The following is a 26,267-nucleotide window of genomic DNA, read 5'->3' on the forward strand; positions in this document are numbered from 1 at the left end:
TCCAAAAAATTGCAGAGGAAGGAACACTCCCAAAGTCATTCTATGAGGCCACCATCACCCTGATACCAAAACCAGACAAAGACACTACAAAAAAAGAAAATTACAGACCGATATCACTGATGAATACAGATGCAAAAATCCTCAACAAAATACTAGCAAACAGAATCCAGCAACACATTAAAAGGATCATACACCACGATCAAGTGGGATTTATCCCAGGGATGCAAGGATTCTTCAATATATGCAAATCAATCAATGTGATACACCATATTAACAAATTGAAGAAGAAAAACCATATGATCATCACAATAGATGCAGAAAAAGCTTTTGACAAAATTCAACACCCATTTATGATAAAAACTCTCCAGAAAGTGGGCATAGAGGGAACCTACTTCAACATAATAAAGGCCATATATGACAAACCCACAGCAAACATCATTCTCAATGGTGAAAAACTGAAAGCATTTCCTCTAAGATCAGGAATGAGACAAGGATGTCCACTCTCACCACTATTATTCAACATAGTTCTGGAAGTCCTAGCCATGGCAATCAGAGAAGAAAAAGAAATAAAAGGAATACAAATTGGAAAAGAAGAGGTAAAACTGTCACTGTTTGTGGATGACATTATATTATACATAGAGAATCCTAAAACTGCCACCAGAAAACTGCTATAGCTAATTAATGAATATGGTAAAGTTGCATGATACAAAATTAATGCACAGAAATCTCTTGCATTCCTATACACTAATGATGAAAAATCTGAAAGAGAAATTATGGAAACACTCCCATTTACCATTGCAACAAAAAGAATAAAATACCTAAGAACAAACCTACCTAGGGAGACAAAAGACCTGTATGCAGAAAACTATAAGACACTGATGAAAGAAATTAAAGATGATACCAACAGATGGAGAGATATACCATGTTCTTGGATTGGAAGAATCAACATTGTGAAAATGACTATACTACCTAAAGCAATCTACAGATTCAATTCAATCCCTATCAAATTACCAATGGCATTTTTTATGGAGCTAGAACAAATCATCTTAAAATTTGTATGGAGACACAAAAGACCCCGAATAGCCAAAGCAGTCTTGAGGGAAAAAAACGGAGCTGGAGGAATCAGACTCCCTGACTTCAGACTATACTACAAAGCTACAGTAATCAAGACAATATGGTACTGGCACAAAAACAGAAACATAGATCAATGGAACAAGATAGAAAGCCCAGAGATAAACCCACGCACCTATGGTCAACTAATCTATGACAAAGGAGGCAAAGATATACAATGGAGAAAAGACAGTCTCTTCAATAAGTGGTGCTGGGAAAACTGGACAGCTACATGTAAAAGAATGAAATTAGAATACTCCCTAACACCATACACAAAAATAAACTCAAAATGGATTCGAGACCTAAATGTAAGCCTGTACACTATAAAACTCTTAGAGGAAAACATAGGAAGAACACTCTTTGACATAAATCACAGCAAGATCTTTTTTGATCCACCTCCTAGAGTAATGGAAATAAAAACAAAAATAAACAAATGGGACCTAAAAAAAAAAATCCAACAAATCTCTTTTAGCCTCCAGCTGACTTTGGGATGCTTCAAAGGAGCATATCTGAGACATCTCAGAGATGAATGTTAAACTAATTAAGTTTATTTGGTTTGCTGAATTACATCAAAAGCATTGTCAAGTAATTGGAAATGAACCTTAGGTTATAGTGTATAGATAAATGTAATTAATATAGATATTCCATATTTTATATGGAATCCCTAACATCTGATATGTCTTGATATAAAGTTATCAGTCATAATTATAGTTATTATCCTAAAATGTTATCTGTTACAGAAATATCCAAATCTCCTGCTAATTGCATTGTCCTCAAATCTTTAACCACGCTATTTTAAGTTTTTTCCTTTATAGACAATAATTATTTTACACTGATGCTTTTACAAAATGAAGATTTTCAAGAAGACTCATAAAAATAACTTTTTAGGAGCCCCAACCACACCAAAGCCTCCTCTAGCTATGCAGGTCCTGGTGGACCCAGGCACCACCCCAGCAAAGCCCCATGGACCACGAGGGTCCCAGCAGCACGTCCACCATCCCTGACAAAGCCTCATCTGGCCACGCAGGTGCCAGTGTACCAAAACTCCACTCCCCCAAAGCCTCCATGGCCTGTGCAAGTCAGAGCTGCCCACATGCCACCCCTAACAAAGCCTCCTGTGGCCACATAGGTCCTGGTGGGCCTAGAGCCACCCCCGCAAAATCCTCCTCAAGCTGCACTGGCCCCTGCATCCATGCCCATGGAAGCCTGCACCCCAGCTGGCCTGTTCAGGCACATGTGCTATGGGCCAGTTTCAGGAGCAGACGCTGGTGAGAGGCAGAGATGGGGCTGACACATTTGGTCCAAAGACCTACCTAGAGGTCTTGGAGGGCCACCAGGGGAGGCAGGGGTTGGCTGTAGCTCACCATGGGGGCAAGGACACAGATAGCAGAGGAACCACGGAATTTTTTATTTTTTTTTTCCTTTTTTTAATCTTTTTTTTTTACATTTTTTTAACATCTTTATTGGAGTATAATTGCTTTACAATGCTGTGTTATTTTCTGCTTTATAACAAAGTGAATCAACTATACACATGAAGAACCTAGGGGCAGGATGGGAATAAAGACACAGACCTACTAAAGAATGGACTTGAGGACACGGAGCGGGGAAAGGGTAAGTTTTTTTAATCTTTAATTTTATTTTTTATTTTTATTTTTTTGGCTGTTGGTGTTCTGTCTTGTTTTGTTGTTACAGTTTTACTTTTATTATTTCTAATATATTTTTTATTTTTCTAATTTTATTTTATTATTTTTTATTCTTTGTTATTGTTCTGTGCTTTTTTGTTTGTTGTCTGTTTTCTTTTTGCTTTGTTCCTTTCCTATTTTGCTTTGCTTTGTTTTGTCTTGTTTTCCTCTTTTTTTATTTTTTGTTTTTCTTTTTGTCATTTTTGTGTGTTTGTCTTTTCTTCACTTAGCTTTTCTTTCAGTTTGTTTTTTTGACTTTGTTTTATATTTTTAATATATTTATTTATTTATTTATTTGGCTGCATTGGGTCTTTGTTGCTGTGCGCGGGCTTTCTCTAGTTGCAGCGAGCAGGGGGTACTCTTCATTGTGGTGCAAGGGCCTCTCATTGCAATGGTTTCTCTTCCTGTGGAGCACAGGCTCTATGTTCACAGGCTTCAGTAGTTGTGGCATGTGGGTTAGAGTAGTTGTGGCTTGTGGGGTCTAGAACACAGGCTCAGTAGTTGTGGCACACGGGCTTAGTTGCTCTGCGGCACGTGCGATCTTCCTGAACCAGGGCTCTAACCCGTGTCCCCTGCATTGGCAGGCAGATTCTTAACCACTGTGTCACCAGGGAAGCCCTTTGTTTTCTTTTTGTTTTCTGTTTCGGTTAGTTTTGTTTTTATTATTGGTTTTGGTTTGGGATTCTCTTGTTTGTTTTGGTGTCTTCTTGTTTTTTGCTTCCCTTTTTTTTGTTGTTTTTTGTTTTGTTATTGTTGTTGTTGTTGGCTTGGTGGTTTGTTTTTGGTTTGCTTGGATTTGTTTTTATTATTTGTCTTGGGTTTTATTTGTTTGTTTTCTTTTTATTTGTGTGTTTGTTTTTGTATTTGTTTGGTTTGTTTTTTATTATTTGCCTTGGGCTTTGTTTCTCTCTCTTTTTTTTTTTGCAACACCACATGGCTTGTGGGGTCTTGGTTCCCAGGCTTGGGGCCAGGCCAGAGCCCCTGTGATGGGAGCATGGAATCCAAGCCACTGGACTACCAGAGAACTTCAAGCCCCAGGGAATATTAATCAATCTGTGTGAGTTCTCCCAGAGGTCCTCATCTTGGCACCAAGACCCAGCTCCACCCAAGTGTCTGCAAGTTCAAGTGCTGAACGCCTCAGGTCAACAACCAGCAATAGAGGAGCACAGCCCCTCCCATCAACAAAAATGAGATGACAGATAAATATGTTACAGATGAAGGTGCAAGGTAAAAACGTACAAAACCAAATAAATAAAGAGGAAATAGGCAAGCTACCTAAAAATGAATTCAGAGTCATGATAGTAAAGATGATCCAAAATCTCAGAAATAGAATGGAGGTATGGATCGAGAACATACAAAAAATGTTTAACAAGGACCTAGAAGAACTAAAGAACAAACAAACAGTGATGAACAACACAATAACAGAAATGAAAAATACACTAGAAGGAATCAATAGCAGAATAACTGAGGCAGAAAAACGAATAAGTGAGCTGGAAGAGAGAATGGTGGAAATAACTGCTGAGGAGCAGAACAAAGAAAAAAAAATGAAAAGAAATGAGGACAGTCTCAGAGACCCTGGGACAATATTAAACGTACCAGCATTTGAATTATAGGGGTCCCAGGAGAAGAAGAGAAAGAGAGAGGGCCTGAGAAAATATTCGAAGATATTGTAGTCAAAACTTCCCTAACATGGGAAAGGAAATAGCCAACCAAGTCCAGGAACTGGAGAGTCCCATACAGGATAAACCCAAGGAGTAACACACCAAGACACATATTAATCAAACAAACAAAAATTAAATTCAAAGAAAAAATATTAAAAGCAGCAAGGGAAAAACAACAAGTAACATACAAGGGAATCCCCATAAGGTTATCAGCTGATTTTTCAGCAGAAACTCTGCAAGCCAGAAGGGAGTGGCAGGGTATATTTAAAGTGATGAAAGGGAAAGACCTACAACAAAGATTACTCTACCCAGCAAGGATCTCATTCAGATTCAATGGAGAAATCAAAAGCTTTACAGACAAGCAAAAGCTAAAAGAATTCAGCACTATCAAACCAACATTAAAACAAATGCTAAAGGAACTTCTCTAGGTGGGAAACACAAGACAAGAAAAAGACCTATGAAAACAAACCCAAAACAATTAAGAACATGGTAATTGTAACATATATATCGATAACTACCTTAAATGCAAATGGATTAAATGCTCAAACCAAAAGACACAGACTGGCTGGATGGATACAAAAATAAGACCCATATATATGCTGCCTACAACAGACCCACTTCAGATCTAGGGACACATACAGACTGAAAGTGAGGGGCTGGAAGAAGATATTCCATGCAGATGGAAATCAAAAGAAAGCTGGAGTAGCAGTACTCATATCAGACAAAACGGACTTTAAAATAAAGACTATTACAAGTGACAAGGAAGGACACTACATAATGATCAAGAGATCAATCCAAGAAGAAGGTATAACAATTGTAAATATTTCTGCACCCAACATAGAAGCACCTCAATACATAAGGCAAATGCTAAGAACCATAAAAGGGGAAATCAACAGTAACACAATAACAGTGGGGGACTTTAACACTCCACTTACACCAATGGATAGATCATCCAGACAGAAAATTAATAAGGAAACACAAGCCTTAAATGCCACATTAGACCAGATAGACTTAATATTTATAAGACATTCCACACGAAAGCAGCAGAATACCCTTTCTTCTCAAGTGCACATGGAACATTCTCCAGGATAGATCCTATCTTGGGTCACAAATCAAGCCTCAATAAATTTCAGAAAATTGAAATTGTATCAAGCACCTTTTCCGACCACAATGCTATGAGATTAGAAGTCAATTACAGGGGAAAAAACTGTAAAAAACACAAACACATGGAAGCTAAACAATATGCTACTAAATAACCAAGAGATGACTGAAGAAATCAAGGAGGAAATAAAAAAATACCTCCAAATAAAGGACCACATACTCCAGACATTTCTACTCTTACCCATCATAATATACAAACCTGCATACTCCCAAGCTGCTAATATGATTCCTCACTACTCAGCTAAAGTGAAACAGGTTACTGGAGCAGTTGCAAACTGCACTGCAGGCACCTTTGGGGCTGTAGTCCTCACCTCCCCAAACCAGAGGATGCTTTGAAAGGGCCTTGGAGACCTCCCTCAGAGGTAGCACCACACACCTCAGCTGGTCTGGTCCTGCTGAAAAGCTCAGAGGAAAGATAAAACAACCAAATAAAGCTAGTTAAGTTCTTTTTTTAATGTTTTCTTTTTCTTTTTTTTTTAAAGGAATTCCTTTATTTTTATTTTTATTTATTTATTTATTTTTGGCTGTGTTGGGTCTTCATTTCTGTGCGAGGGCTTTTTCTAGTTGTGGCAAGCAGGGGCCACTCTTCATCGTGGTGCGTGGGCCTCTCACTGTCGCAGCCTCTCTTGTTGCAGAGCCCAGGTTCCAGATGCACAGGCTCAGTAGTTGTGGCTCACGGGCCTAGTTGCTCCATGGCATGTGGGATCCTCCCAGACCAGGGCTTGAACCCGTGTCCCCTGCATTAGCAGGCAGATTCTCAACCACTGCACCACCAGGGAAGCCTGCTAGTTAAGTTCTTACCTGTCATCTTTGCTAATTAGAGACTGCAGGTTCCGGCTTGACATGTGAAAAGGGATTAGAAAGAAATGAGAAGGGGAAGGAAAAGATGAAAGTGAATGTGGAGAAAGCTCAACCCCATAAAATGCCAAGGGGAAATGCCTGATAACAGGGATAACAGACCTTTGTTTAGAAGACCTCCCCATCCCGAACCTCAGGTTTTCATCAACATTTTGAGTCATTCTCTACTATGCAGGAAGAGCCACTACAAAAGAAAATGGAGTCTCCTTGTCTTGCAGTCCCAGCCAAACTCCTCCCAATCAGCTTTGAAGGCTGAGAAATGTCAGCCAACATTCAGAGAAAGTAAAAACTACATTGGCTCTTTCACTCCTCATATATCTGCACACCATTTTGAACCAACTTCCCTTCCAAGTCCAGAGAGCTCATGGCAACTAAGGGTAAAGGGCCTAAAGACCTAAGACCTTTCAAATACCTCTTGTTCCAGATCCACAACTGCTGCCTTCTGGGTAAGGTCAATAGACACATAGGTTACTTAATAACCCCTACTGCTCTACTCTCCCCAACACCACCACCACTACCACCCATGAAATCATTAATGGAAGCTGGCATGAGAATTCAGATACCAATCATCAGGAATTTAGAGGGGTCTTCATGGTATCCATGTCTTTATCTGAAAAATATCTGTCTCGGCTAAGATGGACTGTGTACCAGGTTTTCCACTCTAAAGTTTATATGTTCTCCTTTGTAACAATAATTAATTTATGGTGAGATTCTTTGAGTATATGTAAATATCCTGTTCCTCATCAAACCTTCATCCACTACTTTTAGCATCTATTGATGATTCTTGCCCAAATCAATGATTACTATGATGGTTGCAAAATAGTAATTTTTCCAGCTCATTTATTCTAAAAGCAACATCATGTGGCTCCTGATATGATGCACTGAGAAGGACACCACACCACTCTGTGGTATTTCTGCCAAATTCATAATTTCAATGTAAACATGAGGATATACAATGGAGAAAAAACAGTCTTTTCAAGTGCTACTGCGTAAACTGAACAGCTTTATGTCAAACAATGAGATTAGAACAGCTGCTCACACTATATACAAAAATAAATTCAAAATAGATTAAAAACCTAAACCATAAAAACTCCTAGAAACAAAAAAACTGTAAATCTCTGACATAAATTGTAGCAATTTTTTTTGGATCTGTCTCCTAAAGCAAAATAAATAAAAGCAAAAATAAATGAATGGGACCTAACTAAACTTAAAAGCTTTTGCACAGCAAAGGAAACCCTTGACAAAATGAAAAGAAAACCCTCGGAATGGGAGAAAATATTTGCCAACAATATGACTGACAAGGAGTCAATATTCAGAATATACAAATAGCTCATACAACTCAATATCATAAAAACAAACAGCCCAATCAAAAAATAGGCAGACATTTCTCCAAAGAAGACATAGAGATGGCTAACAGGCACATGAAAAGATGCTCAACATCGCTTATTATTAGAGAAATGTAAATCAAAACAGCAATGAGATATCACCTCACACCAGGGAGAATAGCTATCATCAAAAAGTCTAAAAATAACAAATGTTAGAGAGAATGTGAAGAAAAGGGACCTTTTGTACACTGTTGGTGGGAATGTAAATTGGTGCAGCCACTATGGAAAACAGTATGGAGGTTCCTAAAAAACTAAAAATAGAACTACCATATGATCCAGCAATTCCACTCCTAGGTATATATCTGAAAAAAGTGAAAACGCTAGTTCAAAAAGATACATGCACCCCAATGTTCATAGCAGCACTATTTACTATAGCCAAGGTATGGAAGCAAGCCAAGTGTCTATCAACAAATGGATAAAGAAGATGTGAGATATATATAGATATAGATATAGATACAGATATACACATATATATATGGCTGTGTTGTATATATATATAACCCAGCAATAAAAAGGAATAAAATTCTGCCATTTGCAGCAACGTGGACCTAGATAATATTATGCTTGGTGATATAACTCATACAGAGAGAGACAAATAATATATGATATCACTTATATGCAGAATCTAAATATACTACAGGTGAATGTATATGCAAAACAGAAACACACTCACAGATATAGAAAACAAACTAGCGGTTACCAAAGGGAAGAGGGAAAGGGGGAGTGACATATTAGGGGAATGGGATTAAGAGATGATACAAACTACTATGTATAAAATAGGTAAACAACAAGGATATAATGTATAGCACAGGGAATTATAGCCATTATCTTGTAATAACTTTTAATGTAGTATAATCTGTAAAAATACTGAATCTCTCTGCTGTACACCTGAAAGCAATATAAAATCTTACTTTACTAAAATATAAAAATAAAAAATAAAGTAATTGGCACAGTTCCTGACACATAGTGGGCCCTCTCTAAAAGTTAGAGTCTCTCTCCTTCTCCCCATGGTAAGATTTAATCATTTTGTCCTCCAGGAATCCATAGCACTTAGATCAGATCTCTACAGTAACCCTGAATTCTAATTTTCTTGCTTCTTTGTCACTATAAACTAGACTCCTTAAGGGGCAGACTGTCTTATCATCTTTGAATCTCTAATTCAAAGCACAGAGCCTGAGAGTCAACAAGCAAGCACCAAATATATGTTGGGCATTTTGTTCATTTGTATGAATCTTGCTTCTGCCCCGGATGCTCAACTAAATTGGTTTTCCCATAGGTCACCCATGCCTTCTTCATTGTCATATCAATAGATGTTCAGACTTTTCCTCCTACCTGGAATAGCTTCTCTTTTTTTCTACTCACCTAACAAATCTTTCTTCATAAGTTAGCTCAGATCTCTCCTCCAAGACACTCTTCTTGATAATCCTAGTGAACTCTCCTTCCTATAATCTGATACAGTTCTTAGTTACCCTCTAAGTTGAGACTTCCTGGTCTAGAGAAAGGGAGAGGAAGAGGATAGAGGGAAAGGAGGAGGAAGAAAGATGGAAAAGATAAAATGAGAGTTCAAATATATCTTAACATATTGCATGGAGTAACGATATGTAAGAAGAATAAAGTGTAATCAAAATCAAAATAAATTTCTGGAAGTGAAAATTTAATCTGTGCACCCCCAAGTAGTGAAACTAAGAAGTACAACTTACAAGGGAATGGATTACTGTTCAGAATAAGATTGGCCAGGACTGGGCAGAGACAGAAGGGGTTTCACTGAGTTCACCATCATAAGAGGTCTTAAAGAACCTTCTGGATGACTCTTTGACAGGCATGGGTGAGAGAGGAGATTCTGGTATCAGATGGAGGAGTTAGGCCTAAATGCTTTATGACATTTTTGTCCTGAGATTGCTTGGTTCTATGAGAGGGAAGGAATAAAGGAGACAACAGTGGAAGAGGCTGCATTGCACTGACTGACAGTTTATAAAAAGATAATCAAAGTGCTCAAGGAATGAGCAAAGAACAATGAGGGACAACAAGGGTGTGGCTGAAAGCCTCTGGGGTATGTAAGTAGAGAATTGATAGAATAGAAGCTGTCAGAGTCTCACTTATATACTCAGAGACCTTCCCTTTGATTCTCTCCCTTCCCTGAACCCTCCAAATCCTTGAATATGGATGACCTTGCCTCCCTCCAGGTCCACACCTACCACAACTGCCAAGGCTGCCAGATCTCCAGCTTGGCAGTTCCATTATCTGGGAAGCCCAAAACATCAGTGGGTAGTGACTGCCAGCAGAAAGGACATTGCTGCGACAAGACAAAAGGCACACCAACCCTATTTCTCTCTTCTCTCCACCTTCATCTCTGGCAGTTTTTACCTCCATGGCTCACAGGTATAAGGAATCAGGGGCCAGAAGTGAAAGGGGCTACTTTTTGAGACGAGTGTTATTCATTCTAGGGATCAGGAAAGACCCTTCCTACTCTTATCAAGAGGAGAGCAGAAGCAATGGAGTAGAACCTGTCCTTTTCACATTTTATATTGGGAGAAAGAAGAATCTCTTGGTTTAGATTCTTGGTTCTGTTTTGTGTGCTGGGCTACTTCACCAGCCTCACAAAACGGGACTTCCTAGTGCCTGCCACAGAGAGAGTGATCTTACTAAAACATACTCTGATCACATCACTCCATGCTTGAGGCACTTCAGTGGCTCTCCACTACTCACAGAATCAAGGTCACACTTCCCAGCATGTCCTACAAGGATTCATCTCCTGCCTCTTGCCCTTTACACTCTGTATTTGCACAACACTAAATCTTGTTCCTTGAAGATGCCATGATCTCTCACACCACTGGGCACTCAAACATACAATGCCCTCTGCATAGAAAGCCCCCATTCAAGTCATTTGACCATGTTCTTTGATCCTTGTTGCCACTATCTTGGTCCTTGCAGCCACCATCACTCATCAAGACTACCAAAACTGCTTCCTAATACTGATCTTCTCTCGACTCTAGCAAATCAACCCATTCAATCCAATCTTCACAAAATGACCAGAGCGATAATTTTAAAATGCAAATCTGATCATATCATTCACCTATGTTAAACTTGGCAATAGCTCCTCTTTACTCATATGTCAAAGTCTCTGTCCCTTCACAAGGTACATAAAGGCCTTTTGTGATCTGGCTCTTGCATATATCTCCAGTCTCAGCTCTCACCACTCCCCTCTACATGCCCCTTCATACTCTATTCTACATCACACCAATCTAGTCTCTGCTATTTAAATACATCATAACTGATGAACATAGATGCAAAAATCCTCAACAAAATACGAGCAAACAGAATCCAACAGCACATTAAAAGGATCATACACCATGATCAAGTGGGGTTTATCCCAGGAATGCAAAGATTCTTCAATATACGCAAATCAATCAATGTGATAAACCATATTAAAAAACTGAAGGAGAAAAACCATATGATCATCTCAATAGATGAAAAAAAAGCTTTTGACAAAATTCAACACCCATTTATGATAAAAACCTTCCAGAAAGTAGGCATACAGGGAACATACCTCAACATAATAAAGGCCATATATGACAAACCCACAGCCAACATCATTCCCAATGGTGAAAAACTGAAACCATTTCCACTAAGATCACGAATAAGTCAAAGTTGCCCACTCTCACCACTATTATTCAACATAGTTTTGGAAGTTTTACCCACAGCAATCAGACAAGAGAAAGAAATAAAAGGAATCCAATTCGGAAAAGGAGAAGTAAAACTGTCACTGTTTGCAGATGACATGATATTATACATAGGGATTCCTAAAGATGTTACCAGAACACAACTAGAGCTAATCAATGAAGTTGGTAAAGTAGCAGGATACAAAATTAATGCACAGAAATCTCTTGCAATCCTATACACTAATGATGAAAAATCTGAAAGAGAAATTAAGGAAACACTCCCATTTACCACTGCAACAAAAAGAATAAAATACCTACGAAAAAACCTACCTAAGGAGACAAAAGACCTGTATGCAGAAAACTATAAGACACTGATGAAAGAAATTAAAGATGATACAGATAGATGGAGAGATAAACCGTGTTCTTGGATTGGAAGAATCAATATTGTGAAAACGACTCTACTACCCAAAGCAATCTACAGATTTAATGCAATCCCTATCAAACTACCAATGGCATTTTTCACAGAGCTAGAACAAAAAATTTCACAATTTGTATGGAAACACAAAAGACCCCAAATAGCAAAAGCAATCTTGAGAAAGAAAAACGGAGCTGGAGGAATCAGGCTCCCTGACTTCAGACTATACTACAAAGCTACAGTAATTAAGATAGAATGATACTGGCAAAAAAAAAAAAAAATAGATAGACCAATGGAACAGGATAGAAAGCCCAGATATAAACCCATGCACATTTGGTCACCTTGTCTTTGATAAAGGAGGCAAGAATATACAATGGAGAAAAGACAGCCCCTTCAATAAGTGGTGCTGGGAAAACTGGACAGCTACATGTAAAAGAATGAAATTAGAACAGTCCCTAACACCATACACAAAAATAAACTCAAAATGGATTAAAGACCTAAATGTAAGGCCAGGCACCATCAGACTCTTAGAGGAAAACATAGGCAGAGCACTCTATGACATAAATCACAGCAAGATCCTTTTTGACCCACCTCCTAGAGAAAAATGAAATAAAAACAAAAATAAACAAATGGAAACTAATGAAACTTAAAAGCTTTTGCAGAGCAAAGGAAACCATGAACAAGATGAAAAGACAAGCCTCAGAATGGGAGAAAATATTTGTGAAAGAAGCAACTGACAAAGGATTAATCTCCAAAATATACAAGCAGCTGAATATCAAAAAACCAAACAACCCAATCCAAAAATGGGCAGAAGACCTAAATAGACATTTCTCTAAAGAAGATATACAGATTGCCAACAAACACATGAAAGGAGGCTCAACGTCAGTAAACATTAGAGAAATGCAAATCAAAACTACAACGAGGTATCACCTCACACCAGTCAAAATAGCCATCATTTAAAAATCTACAAACAATAAATTCTGGAGAAGTTGTGGAGAAAAGGGAACCTCTTGCACTGTTGGTGGGAATGTAAATCAATAAAGCCACTATGCAGAACAGTATGGAGGTTCCTTAAAAAACTAAAAACAGAACTACCATACGACCCAGAAATCCCACTACTGGGCATATACCCTGAGAAAACCATAATTCAAAAAGAGTCATTGAACACAATGTTCATTGCAGTACTATTTACAACAGCCAGAACATGGAAGCAAACTAAGTGTCCATCAACAGATGAATGGATAAAGAAGATGTGGCACATATAAACAATGGAATATTACTCAGCTATAAGAAGAAACAAAATTGAGATATTTGTAGTAAGATGGATGGACCTAGAGTCTGTCATACAGAGTGAAGTAAGTCAGAAAGAGAAAAACAAGTACTGTATGCTAAAACATATATATGGAATCTAAAACAGAAAGTGGTTCTGAAGAACCTAGGGGCAGGACAGGAATAAAGACACAGATGTAGAGAATGGACTTGAGAACATGGGGAGGGGGAAGGGTAACCTGGGACAAAGTGAGAGAGTGGCATGGGCATATATACACTACCAAATGTAAAGTCGATATCTAGTGGGAAGCAGCCACATAGCACAGGGAGATCAACTTGATGCTTTGTGACCACCTACAGGAGTGGGATAGGAAGGGTGCAAGGGAGATGCAAGAGGGAGGGGATATGGGGATATATGTATACTTATAGCTGACTCACTTTGTTATACAGCAGAAGCTAACACACCATTTTAAAGCAATTATACTCCAATAAAGATGTTTTTAAAAATCTTTTAAAAATATATAAATAGCAAAGGAAACCATAAACAAGACGAAAAGACAACCTTCAGAATGGGAGAAAATATTTGCAAATGAAGCAACTGACAAAGGACTAATCTCCAAAATTTACAAGCAGCTCATGCAGCTCAATATCAATACAACGAACAACCCAATCCAAAAATGGGCAGAAGACCTAAATAGACATTTCTCCAAAGAAGATATACAGATTGCCAACAAACACATGAAAGAATGCTCAACATCATTAATCATTAGAGAAATGCAAATCAAAACTATAATGCGATATCATCTCTCACCAGTCAGAATGGCCATCATCAAAAAATCTACAAATAATGAATGCTGGCGAGGGTGTGGAGAAAAGGGAACCCTCTTGCACTGTTGGTGAGAATGTAAATTGATAAAGCCACTATGCAGAACAGTATGGAGGTTCCTTAAAAAACTAAAAACAGAACTACCATACGACCCAGAAATCCCACTACTGGGCATTTACCCTGAGAAAACCATAATTCAAACAGAGTCATGGAACACAATGCTCACTGCAGCTCTATTTACAACCGCCAGGACATGGAAACAACCTACATGTCCATCAACAGATGAATGGATAAAGAAGATGTGGCACATATATACAATGAAATATTACTCAGCCATAGAAAGGAACGAAATTGAGTTATCTGTAGTGAGGTGGATGGACCTAGAGTCTGTCATACAGAGTGAAGTAGGTCAGAAAGAGAAAAACAAATACCATATGGTAACACATATATATGGAATCTAAAAAAAAAAAAGTGGTCATGAAGAACCTAGGGACAAGACAGGAATAAAGATGCAGACCTACTAGAGAATGGACTTGAGGACATGGGGTGGTGGAAGGGTAAGCTGGGACAAAGTGAGAGAGTGGTAGTGTATATATGGACATATATACACTACCAAATGTAAAATAGATAGCTAGTGGCAAGCAGCCACATAGCACAGGGAGATCAGCTCGGTGCTTTGTGACCACCCAGAGGGGTGGGATAGGGAGGGTGGGAGGGAGGGAGACGCAAGAGGGAAGAGATATGGGGACATATGTATATGTATAACTGATTCACTTTGTTATAAAACAGAAACTAACACTATTGTAAAGCAACTATACTCTAATAAAAATGTTAAAATATATATATATAAATAAATATAAATAAATAAATAATACATCATAAAGGGAGGCCAGCAAGACAGTGGAGAAGAACATGAGCTCGCCCCTTCTTTCGAAAACACGAAAATCACAGCTTGCTTCTGAACAATAATTGACAAAAAAATGCTGGAACCTACCAAAAATGATACCCTAAAGGCAAAGACAAAGAGGAAGCCACAACAAGACGGTAGGAGGGGCAAAATCATGATAAAATAAAATCCCATGCTCACTAGGTGGGTGACCACAAACTGGAAAATAATTATACCACAGAAGTTCTCTCACAGGAGTGGAAGTTCTGAGCCCCATGTTAGGCTTCCCATCCTGGGCGTCTGACAATGGGAGGAGGAACCCCCAGAGAATCTGGCTTTGAAGGCCAGTGGGGTTTGAGGACAGGAATTCCACAGGATTGGGGGAAAGAGAAATTCCACCCTTGGAGGGCACACAGAAGGCCTTCTGCGCAACAGGACCTGGGGAAAAAAACAGTGGTCTCATAAGAGACTCAGCCAGACCTACCTGCTAGTATTAGAGGGTTTCCTGCAGAGGTGGGGGGCGGCTGTGGCTCACTGCAGGGACATAGACACTGGTAGCAGCAGTTCTAGTTAGTACTCATTGGTGTGAGCCCTGCTGGAGGCTGCCATTCCCTCCCCAAGAACTAGCCCCACCCAATAGCCTATAGGCTCCAGTGCTGGGAAGACTCAGGCCAAACAACAAACAGGGCAGGAACACAGCCCCACCCATCAGCAGGCAGGCTGCTTAAAGACTTCCTGAGTTTGGCCCTGCCCACCAGAGGGACAGGACCCAGCTCCACCCACCAGAGGGCAGAAACCAGTCCCTCCCACCAGGAAACCTGCACAAGCCTCTTAGACAGCCTCATCCACTAGAGGGCAGACAGCAGAAGCAAGAAGAACAACAATCCTGCACCCTACGGAATGGAAACAACACTCACAGAAAGTTAGACAAAATGAAATGGCAGAGGAATATGTTCCAGGTGAAGGAACAAGATAGAACTCCAGAATAACAACTAAGTGAAGTGGAGATAGGCAGTCTACTGGAAAAATAATTTAGAGTAATGATAGTGAAGATGATCCAAGATCTCGGAAAATGAATGGAGGCACAGATTGAGAAGATACAAGACATATTTAACAAAGAACTAGAAGAACTAAAGAACAAACAAACAGATATGAATAATACAATAACTGAAATGAAAAATACACTAGAAGGAATCAATAGCAGAGTAACTGAGGCAGAAGAATGGATAAGTGAGCTGTAAGACACAATGCTGGAAATCACTGCCATGGAAAAGAATAAAGAAAAAAGAATGAAAAGAGATGAAGACAGTCTAAGAGACCTCTGAGACATCAAATGCACCAACATTCACATTATACAGGTCCCAGAAGAAGAGAGAGAGAAAGGACCTGAGAAAATATTTGAAGAGATAGTAGCAGAAAACTTCCCTAACATGGGAAAGGAAACCGCCACCCAAGTCCAGGAAGTGCAGAGAGTCCCAGGCAGGATAAACCCAAGGAGGAACATGCCAAGACACATAGTAATCAAATTGACAAAAATTAAAGACAAAGAAAAAATATTAAAAGCAACAAGGGAAAAGGAGCAAATAACATACAGCAGAACTCCCATAAGGTTATCAGCAGAAACTCTTCCGGCCAGAATAGAGTGGCACAATATATTTAAAGTGATTGAAAGGAAGAATCTACAACCAAGAATGCTCTACCCAGTGAGGCTTTCATTCAGATTAGACAAAGAAACCAAAAGCTTTACAGACAAGCAAAAGTTAAGAGAATTCAGCACCACAAGACCAGCTTTGAAACAAATGCTAAAGGAACTTCTCTAAGTGGAAAAGAAAAGGCTACTACTAGAAACAAGAATATTACAAATGGAAAAGCTATCAGGTAAAGGCAAGAAATCATCTGCACACAAATATGATATCAAAACCAGCAATCGTAAGAAGAGGAGAGCACAAATGCAGGATATTGGACATGCATTTGAAATTAAAAGATGAGCAACTTAAAACGATCTTGCTTATATATAGACGGCTATATCAAAACCTCATGGTAACCACAAAACAAAAATCTACAATAGATATGCACAAAAAGGAAAAAGGAATCTAAATTCAACATTAAACTTAGTCATCAAATCACAAGAGAAGAGAACAAAAGAGGAAGGGAAGAAAAAATACCTACAAAAACAAGTCCAAAACAATTAAGAAAATGGCAATAGGAACATACATATTGATAATTACCTTATGTAAATGGATTATATGTTCCAACGAAAAGACATAGACTGGCTGAATATATGCAAAAACAAGGCCTGTATATATACTGTCTACAAGAGGCCCATTTCAGATTTAGGGACACATACAGACTAAAAGTGAGGGGATGGAAAAAGGTATTCCATGTAAGTGGAAATCAAAAGAAAGCTGGAGTAGCAATACTCACATGAGACAAAATACACTACAAAATAAAGACTGTTACAGGAGACAAAGAAGGACACTACATAATGATCAAGAGATCAATCCAAGAAGAAGATATAACAATTGGAAATATCTATGCACCCAACATAGGAGTACCCCAAAATATAAGGCAAATACTAACAGCCATAAAAGGAGAAATCAACAGTAACACAGTAATAGTGGGGGACTTTAACACTCAATTTCATCAATGGACAGGTCATCCAGACAGAAGATCAATAAGGAAAGCCAGGCCTTAAATGACACATTAGTCCAGATAGAATTTATTGATATTTATAGAGCATTCCATCCAAAACATTCTTCTCAAGTCCACATGAAACATTCTCCAGGATTGATCACATGATGGGCCACAAAGCAAACCTTAGTAAATTTAAGAAAATTCAAATCATACCAAGCATTTTTTCTGAAAACAGGACTATGAGATTAGAAATCAACTACAAGAAAAAAACTATAAAAAACACAAATACAGGCAGGCTAAACAATATGCTATTAAACAACCAATGGATCACTGAAGAAATCAAAGAGAAAATCAAAAAATACCTAGAAACAAATGAAAATGAAAGCACAATGATCCAAAACCTATGGGATGCAGCAAAAGCAGTTCTAAGAGGGAAGTTTATAGCAATAAATCTTACCTCAGGAAACAATAAAAATCACAAATAAACTATCTAACTTTAAACCTAAAGTAACTAGAGAAAGAAGAACAAACAAAACCCAAAGTTAGCAGCAGGAAAGAAATCATACAGATCGGAGCAGAAATAAATGAGATAGAGACAAAGAAAACAGTAGAAAAGATCAATGAAACTAAAAGCTGATTCTTTGAAAAGATAAACAAAATTGACAAACCTTTAGCCAGACTCATCAAGAAAAAAAGGGAGAGGGTTCAAATCAATAAAATTAGAAACGAAAAAGGAGGAGTTACAACTGACACCACAGAAAAACAAAGGATCATAAGAGACTACTACAAACAATTCTATGCCAATAAAATGAACAACCTGGAAGAAATGGACAAATCCTTAGAAAGGTACAGTCTCCCAAGACTGAACCAAGAAGAAATAGAAAATATGAACAGACCAATCACAAGTACTGAAATTGAAACTGTGATTTTAAAACTCCCAACGAAAAAAGTCCAGGACCAGTTAGCTTCACAGTCGAATTCTATCAAACATTTAGGGAAGAGTGAACACCTATCCATCTTAAACTATTCCAAAAACTTGCAAAGGAAGGAATACTCCCAAACTCATTCTATGAGGCCACCATCACCCTGATAACAAAGCCAGAAAAAGATCCCACAAAAAAGAAAATACAGGCCAATATCACTGATGAACATAGACGCAAAAATCCTCAACAAAATACTAGCAAACCGAATCCAACAATACATTGAAAGGATCATACACATTGATCAAGTGGGATTTATCCCAGGGATGTAAGGATTTTTCAATATTTGCAAATCATTCAGTGTGATACACCATATCAAAAAATTGAAAAATAAAAACTATATGATCATCTCAATAGATTCAGGAAAAGCTATTGACAACACTCAACACACATTTATGATAAAAAAAACTCTCCAGCAAGTGGACATAGAGGGAACCTCAACATAATAAACGCCATATATGACAAACCTACAGCTACCATCATACTCAACGTTGAAAAGCTGAAAGAATTCCATCAAAGATCAGGAACAAAGCAAGGATGTCCACTCTCACCACTTTTATTCAACATACTTTTGGAAGTCATAGCCACAGAAATCAGAGAAGAAAAAGAAATAAAAGGAATCCAAACTGGAAAAGAAGAAGTAAAACTGTCACTCCTTGCAGATGACATGATATTATACAAAGAAAATCCTAAGGATGTTACCAGAAAGCTACTAGAGCTATCAATGAATTTGGTAAAGTTGCAGCATACAAAATTAATTCACACGGACTTCCCTGGTGGTGCAGTCATTAAGAATCTGCCTGCCAATGCAGGGAACATGGGTTTGATCCCTGGTCCAGGGAAGATCCCGCATGCTGCAGAGCAACTAAGCCCACGTGCCACAACTACTGAGCCCATGCACTGTAACTATTGAAGCCCACATGCTCTAGGGCCCACGTGCCACAACTACTGAGCCCACGTGCTGCAATTACTGAATCCTATGCACCTAGAGCCCATGCTCCACAACAGGAGAAGCCACTGCAATGAGAAGCTCATGTACCACAACAAAGAGTAACCCCTGCTTGCCATAACTAGAGAATGCCCACACACAGCAATGAAGACTGAATGCAGTCAAAAATAAACAATAAAAAAATTAATACACAGAAATCTGTTGCATTTCTATACACTAACAGCAAAAGATCAGAAAGAGAAATTAAAGAAACAATCACATTTACCATCACATCAAAAAGAATAAAATACCTAGGAGTGAACTTACCTAAGACCTGTACTCCAAAAACTATAAGACACTGTACTCCAAAAACTATAAGACCTGTACTCCAAAAACTATAAGACACTGATGAAAGAAATTGAAGATGACACAAACAGATGGAGAGATATACCATGTTCTTGGATTGGAAGAATCAGTGTTGTGAAAATGACTATACTACCCAAAGCAATCCACAGATTCAATGCAATTCAATGCAAATTACCAAGGGAATTAGAATTAGAACAAAAAATCTTAAAATTTGTATGGAGACACGAAACACCAAAAGCAATCTTGAGAAAGAAAAATGGAGCTGAAGGAATCAGGCTCCCTGGCTTCAGACTATACTAGAAAGCTAGAGTCATCAAAATAGTATGATACTGGCACAAAAATAGAAATATAGATCAAAGGAACAGGGTAGAAAGCCCAGAAATAAACCCACGTACCTATGCTCAATTAGTCTGTGACAAAGGAGGCAAGACTATACCATGGAGGAAAGACAGTCTCTTCAATAAATGGTGCTGGCAAAACTGAACAACTACATGTAAAAAATGAAATTAGAACATTCTTTAACACCATACACAAAAATAAACTCAAATGGATTAAAAACCTAAATATAAGACCAGACACTATAAAACGCTTAGAGGAAAACATAGGCAGAACACTCTTTGACATAAATCACGACAATATCTTCTTCAATCTGTCTCCTAGAGTAATCGAAATAAAAACAAAAATAAACAAAAGGGACCTAATTGAACTCAAAAGCTTTTGCACAGCAAAGGAAACCATAAACAAAACAAAAAGACAACCCACAGAATGGGAGAAAATATTTGCGAACAATGCGAACGACAAGGGATTAGTCTCCAAAATTTACAAACAGCTCATGTGGCTCCATATCGAAAAAAAACAAAGCAACCCAATCCAAAAATGGGAAGAAGACCTAAATAGACATTTCTCCAAAGAAGCGATACAGTTGGCCATGACACACCTGAAAAGATGCTCAACATTGGTAACTATTAGATAAATGCAAATCAAAACTACAACGAGATATCACCTCACACCAGTCAGAATGGCCATCATCAAAAAAAATCTACAAACAATAAATGCTTGAGAGGGTGTGGAGAAAAGGGAACCGTCCTACACTGTTGGTGGGAAAGTAAATTGGTACAGTCACTATGGAGAACAGTATGGAGATTCCTTTAAAAACTTAAAATAGAGCTACCATATGATCCTGCAATTCCACTCCTGTGCATATATCTGGAGAAAAACATGGTTCAAAAGTATATATGCACACCAATGTTCATTGCAGTGTGGTTTACAATAGCCAAGATGTAGAAGAAACCTAAATGTCCATCAACAGATGAATGGATAAAGAAGATGTGGTACATATATACAATGGAATATTACTCAGCCATTAAAAAGAATAAAATAATACTATTTGCAGCAACATGGATGGACTTGGAAATTATCGTACTAAGTGAAAAAAGTCAGACAAAGACAAATATCATATGATATAGCTTATATACAGAATCTTAAAAAATGATACAAATGAACTTATTTACAAAAGAGAAGCAGAGGGTTGCCTGGTGGTGCAGTGGTTGAGAATCTGCCTGCCAATGCAGGGGACATGGGTTCGAGCCTGGTCTGGGAAGACCCCACATGTCACGGAGCAACTAGGCCCATGAGCCACAATTACTGAGCCTGCGTGGCTGGAGCCTGTGCTCCGCAACAAGAGAGGCCGCAATAATGAGAGGCCCGTGCACCGCGATGAAGAGTGGCCCCCACTTGCCGCAACTAGAGAAAGCCCTCGCACAGAAACGAAGACCCAACACAGCCATAAATAAATAGATTAAAAAAAAAAAAAACAGAAGCAGACTCACAGACTTGGAGTATGGACTTATAGTTACTGGGGGAAGGGTGTGGGGGAGGGACAGATTGGGAGTTTGGTATTGACATGTACACACTGCTATATTTAAAATAGATAGCCAAAAAGGACCTACTGTATAGTATGGGGAACTCTGCTCATTATTCTGTAATAACCTAAATGGGAAAAGAATTTGTAAAAGAATAGATATATGTATATGTATAACTGAATTACTTTGCTGTACACCTGAAACTGACACAACATTGTTAATCAACTATACTCCAATACAAAATAAAATATTTAAAAAGAAATAAAAAATAAAGACATAAAAAATAAACCTACTTGTGGCAATGATGTGGAAAAAAACAAGAATTCTCATGTCCTGCTTGAGTGAGAATAAAGTGACAGAATCATATTGAATGGCATTTTGTGATATTAAAATGCATGCACATTTTGATTAACTCTATTTATAGAAATTTATCTTATGGATATACTTGGAAATACATATAAAATGTGTGTATAAAATTATTTACTGCATCATCACTAGCAATACATAAAGACCAAATACAAATAATAACAATGTATTTTTTAATATCTTTTTTCTGTCTTTATTTTTTTTTCTTTTAACATCTTTATTGGAGTATAATTGTTTTACAATGTTGTGTTAGTTGCTGCTGTATAACAAAGTGCATCAGCTATATGTATACATATATCCCCATATCCTCTCCCTCTTGCATATCCCTCTCACCCTCCCTAACCCACCCTTCTAGGTGGTCACAAAGCATCGAGTTGATCTCCCTCTGCTATGCAGTTGCTTCCCACTAGCTATCTATTTTACATTTGGTAGTGTGTATATGACAATGCTACTGTCTCACTTCGTCCCAGCTTACACTTCCCCCTCCCCATGTCCTCAAGTCCATTCTCTACATCTGCGTCTTTATTCCTGTCCTGGCCCTAGGTTCTTCAGAACCTTTTTTTTTTAATCCATATATATGTGTTAGTATACAGTATTTGTTTTTCTCCTTCTGACTTACTTCACCCTGTATGACAGACTCTAGGTCCATTCACTTCACTACAAATAACTCAATTTCGTTCCTTTCTATGGCTGAGTAATATTCCATTGTATATATGTGCCACATCTTCTTTATCCACTCATCTGTTGGTGGACACTTAGGTTGCTTCCATGTCCTGGTATTGTAAATAGTGTTGCAATGAACACTGTGGTGCATGCCTCTTTTTGAATTATAGCTTTCTCAGGGTATATGCCCAGGAGTGGGATTGCTAGGTCATATGGTAGTTCTATTTGTTGCTTTTTAAGGAGCCTCCATACTGTTCTCCATAGTGGCTGTATCTTTATTTTTATTTTTTTAATCTTTAAAAAAAAATTTTTATATTGAAAAGAAGAAAAGAAACATAAATGAAATTTGAAGATCAGGGAGGACTTCCTCCTATAAAAAGAGGTAATACTCAAGCTAGGTCTTAAAGAATAAGCAGAAGTTCCTTAAGCAGAGAAAGGAGATAAGAGTTTCCATTGCAAGTATTGGAGAGTCTATGTCATAGTATCACAGGCATTATATCATGGAGGTCCCTGAATGACATTCTGAGGTTTTAAGCTTTATCCCACAACAATTAGCAGTCCTGAGGGATTGCAGGCAGATAAACAGCATGATTAAATTTGTGGATTAGGATTATAAGGGAGTAAGACTGAAGTTGTAGATACCAGTTAAGAGGCTTTTGTAATAGTCCAAGAAAGAGGTGATAGTGATCTTAGCTAAGACAGTGGGAGTGGGGATAGAAAGAACTTGACAGATTGGAAAACATTCTGATAACTTGGTAATGGACCTTTGTGAGGAGAGATGAAGAGATCAAGGGTGATTCTATCTGGAAGAAGAGATGGGTAATATAACCAGAGAGACTAAAATTCTAAGAGAGAATCAGAAAGAAATGTTAGAAATAAAAAACACTCTAACACAAATGAAGAAAGTCTTTTATGGCCTCACTAGTAGAGTGGATAAAATTAAAAAAGGATCAGTGAGCTTGAAGATATGTCATTAGAAACTTACAAAATTGGAAATCAAGAGAAAAACACAGAAAACATGTAACAGAATATACAAGGACTGTGTACAGCTACTTAAGGTGTAACATATATATAATGGTAACATCAGAAGGAGAAGAGAAAAAGGTATAGAAGAAGTATTTGAAGCAATAATGACTAATAATTTCCCCCAAATTAATGACAGACTTCAAATCACAGATCCAGGAACTTCAGTGAACACCAAGCAGGACAAATGCCAAAAATTCTATACCTAAGCATATCATGTTTAACTGAAGAAAATCAAAGATAAAGAGAAAATCCAGGAAAAGAAAACAAAAGAGGGGAAGGGAACACCTTACCTAAAGGGGAACAAGGATAATAATTACATTGGATTTCTCTTCAGAAACTATGCAAACAAGAATAAAGTGAAGTCTCTCTCCAACATTATCCAGTGTAGTATTGGAAGCCCTACCTAGAGCAATTAGGGAATAAAAGAAAGAAAAGGCATCCAAATTGCAAAGGAAAAAGTAAAATTGTCACTACTTGCAGACAACATGGTATTATATATAGAAAACCCTAAAGACTTCACCAAAACACTGTAAGAACTAAGTCACAGGATATAAAATCAATATACAAAAATATATTCCATTTCTATGCACTAATAACAAACTATCAGTAAGAGAAATCAAGAAAATATCCCATTTACAATCACATCAAAAGAATAAAATACCTAGGAATAAATTTAACCATGAATGTGAAAGACCTGTACACCAGAACTATAAGATATTGATGAAAGAAATTGAAGAAGACATTAATAAATTGAAGGCTATTTTGTGATCATGGATTGGAAGAATTCATATTGTTAAAATGTCCATACTACCCAAAGCAATCCACATATTCAATGCAATCCCTATCAAAATGCCAATGGCATTTTTCACAGGACTAGAACAAATAATCCTAAATTTTGTATGAAACAAAAAAGACCCCAAATAGCCAAAACCATCTTGAGAAAAATGAACAAAGCTGGAGGCATCACATTCTCTGGTTTCAAACTATATTATGGTGCTATAGTAATCAAAAGAGTGTGGTACTAGCAAAAACAAACAAACAAACAAAAACCAGACACATAGATAACTGCAACAGAATAGAGAGCCCAGAAATAAACCCATGCATATATGTCAATTAATTTATGACAAAGGAACCAAGAATATACAATGGGGAAAGGACAATCTCTCCAATAAATGGTGCTGGGAAAACTAGGTGGGCACAAGCAAAGAATGAACCTGAACCAGTATCTTACACATTGACAAAAATTAACTCAAAATGGATTGCAGACTTGAACATAAGACCTGAAAACATAACTTCTACCAAAAAAATAGGTGGTAAACTCCTTGACATTGGTCTTGATTATGAGTTTTTGAATTTGGCACTAAGAGCAAAGGCAACAAAAGCAAAAAAAAAAAAAAAAACAAGCAGAAATGCATCAACCAAAAAGCTTCTGCACAGCAAAGAAAACCATCAATAAAATGAAAAGGCAACCTACCAGAAAGAAGGAAATATTAACAAAGCACATATATGATAAAGGGTTAATATCCAAAATATATAAAGAACTCATACAACTCAATAGTAAATACACAATTTGATTTAAAAATGAACAGAGGATTTGAATAGACGTTTTTCCAAACACAGACATACAGATGACCAATACATACATGAAAAGATGCTCAACATCACTAATCATCAGGAAAGTGTGAATCAAACCACAATGAGGTATCACCTCACAACTGTCAGAATGGCTATTATAAAGAAGACAACAAATAACAAGTATTTGCAAGGATGTGAAGAAAAGAGAACCTTGTACACTGTTGGTGAGAATGTAAATTGGTGCAGCCACTATGCAAAATATTATAGAGGTTCTCAAAAATTAAAAATAAAACTACCATATGATCGAGCAATTCCACTTCTCTGTATTTACCTCAAGGTAACAAAAACATTAACTCAAAAAAAAAATGCAACCCTATGTTCTTTGCAGCATTATTTACAATAGCCAAGATATGGAAACAATCTGAGTGTCTGTCAATGGATGAATGTGGGCATTTATGACAAGCCCACAGCTAACATCATACTCAATGGTGAAAAGCTGAAAGCATTTCCTCTAACATCATGAACAAGACAAAGATGCCCACACTTGCCACTTTTATTCAACATAGTTTTGGAAGTCCTAGCCATAGCAATCACACAAGAAAAGGAAATAAAATGTATCCAAACTGGAAAGAAATAAGTAAAACTGTCATTGTTTGCAGATAACATAATACTATACATAGAAATCCTAAAAATGGCACGAAAAATCTACTAGAACTCATCATGGAATTTGGTAATGTTTCAGGATACAAAATTAACATGCAAAAATCTCTTGCATTTCTATGCACTAACAATGAACTATCAGAAATAGAAATCAAGAAAACAAACCCATTTACAATCACACCAAAAAGAATGAAATGCCTATGAATAAATCTAACTAAGGAATTGACTTATACTCAGAAAACTATAAGACATTGATGAAAGAAATTGAAGACAACTCAGACAATTGGAAAGATAT

The 26,267-nt window shown here is 37.6% G+C and overlaps 1 long non-coding RNA gene across 1 annotated transcript in view; it reads right to left on the bottom strand.

The window, feature by feature from the left end:
* LOC309653127 overlaps positions 1-24,449 on the bottom strand; it is a 93,016-nt gene extending 68,567 nt beyond the window's left edge. The window contains exon 1 of the long non-coding RNA XR_014259000.1: positions 15,397-24,449. This is a non-coding gene — a long non-coding RNA (uncharacterized lncRNA). The remainder of the gene's footprint in view (positions 1-15,396) is intronic.
* Between the last annotated feature and the right edge of the window lie 1,818 nt (positions 24,450-26,267).

The sequence above is a fragment of the Balaenoptera physalus genome (assembly GCF_965194825.1).
Source record: "Balaenoptera physalus genome assembly, chromosome: X".
Taxonomy (NCBI): domain Eukaryota; kingdom Metazoa; phylum Chordata; class Mammalia; order Artiodactyla; family Balaenopteridae; genus Balaenoptera; species Balaenoptera physalus.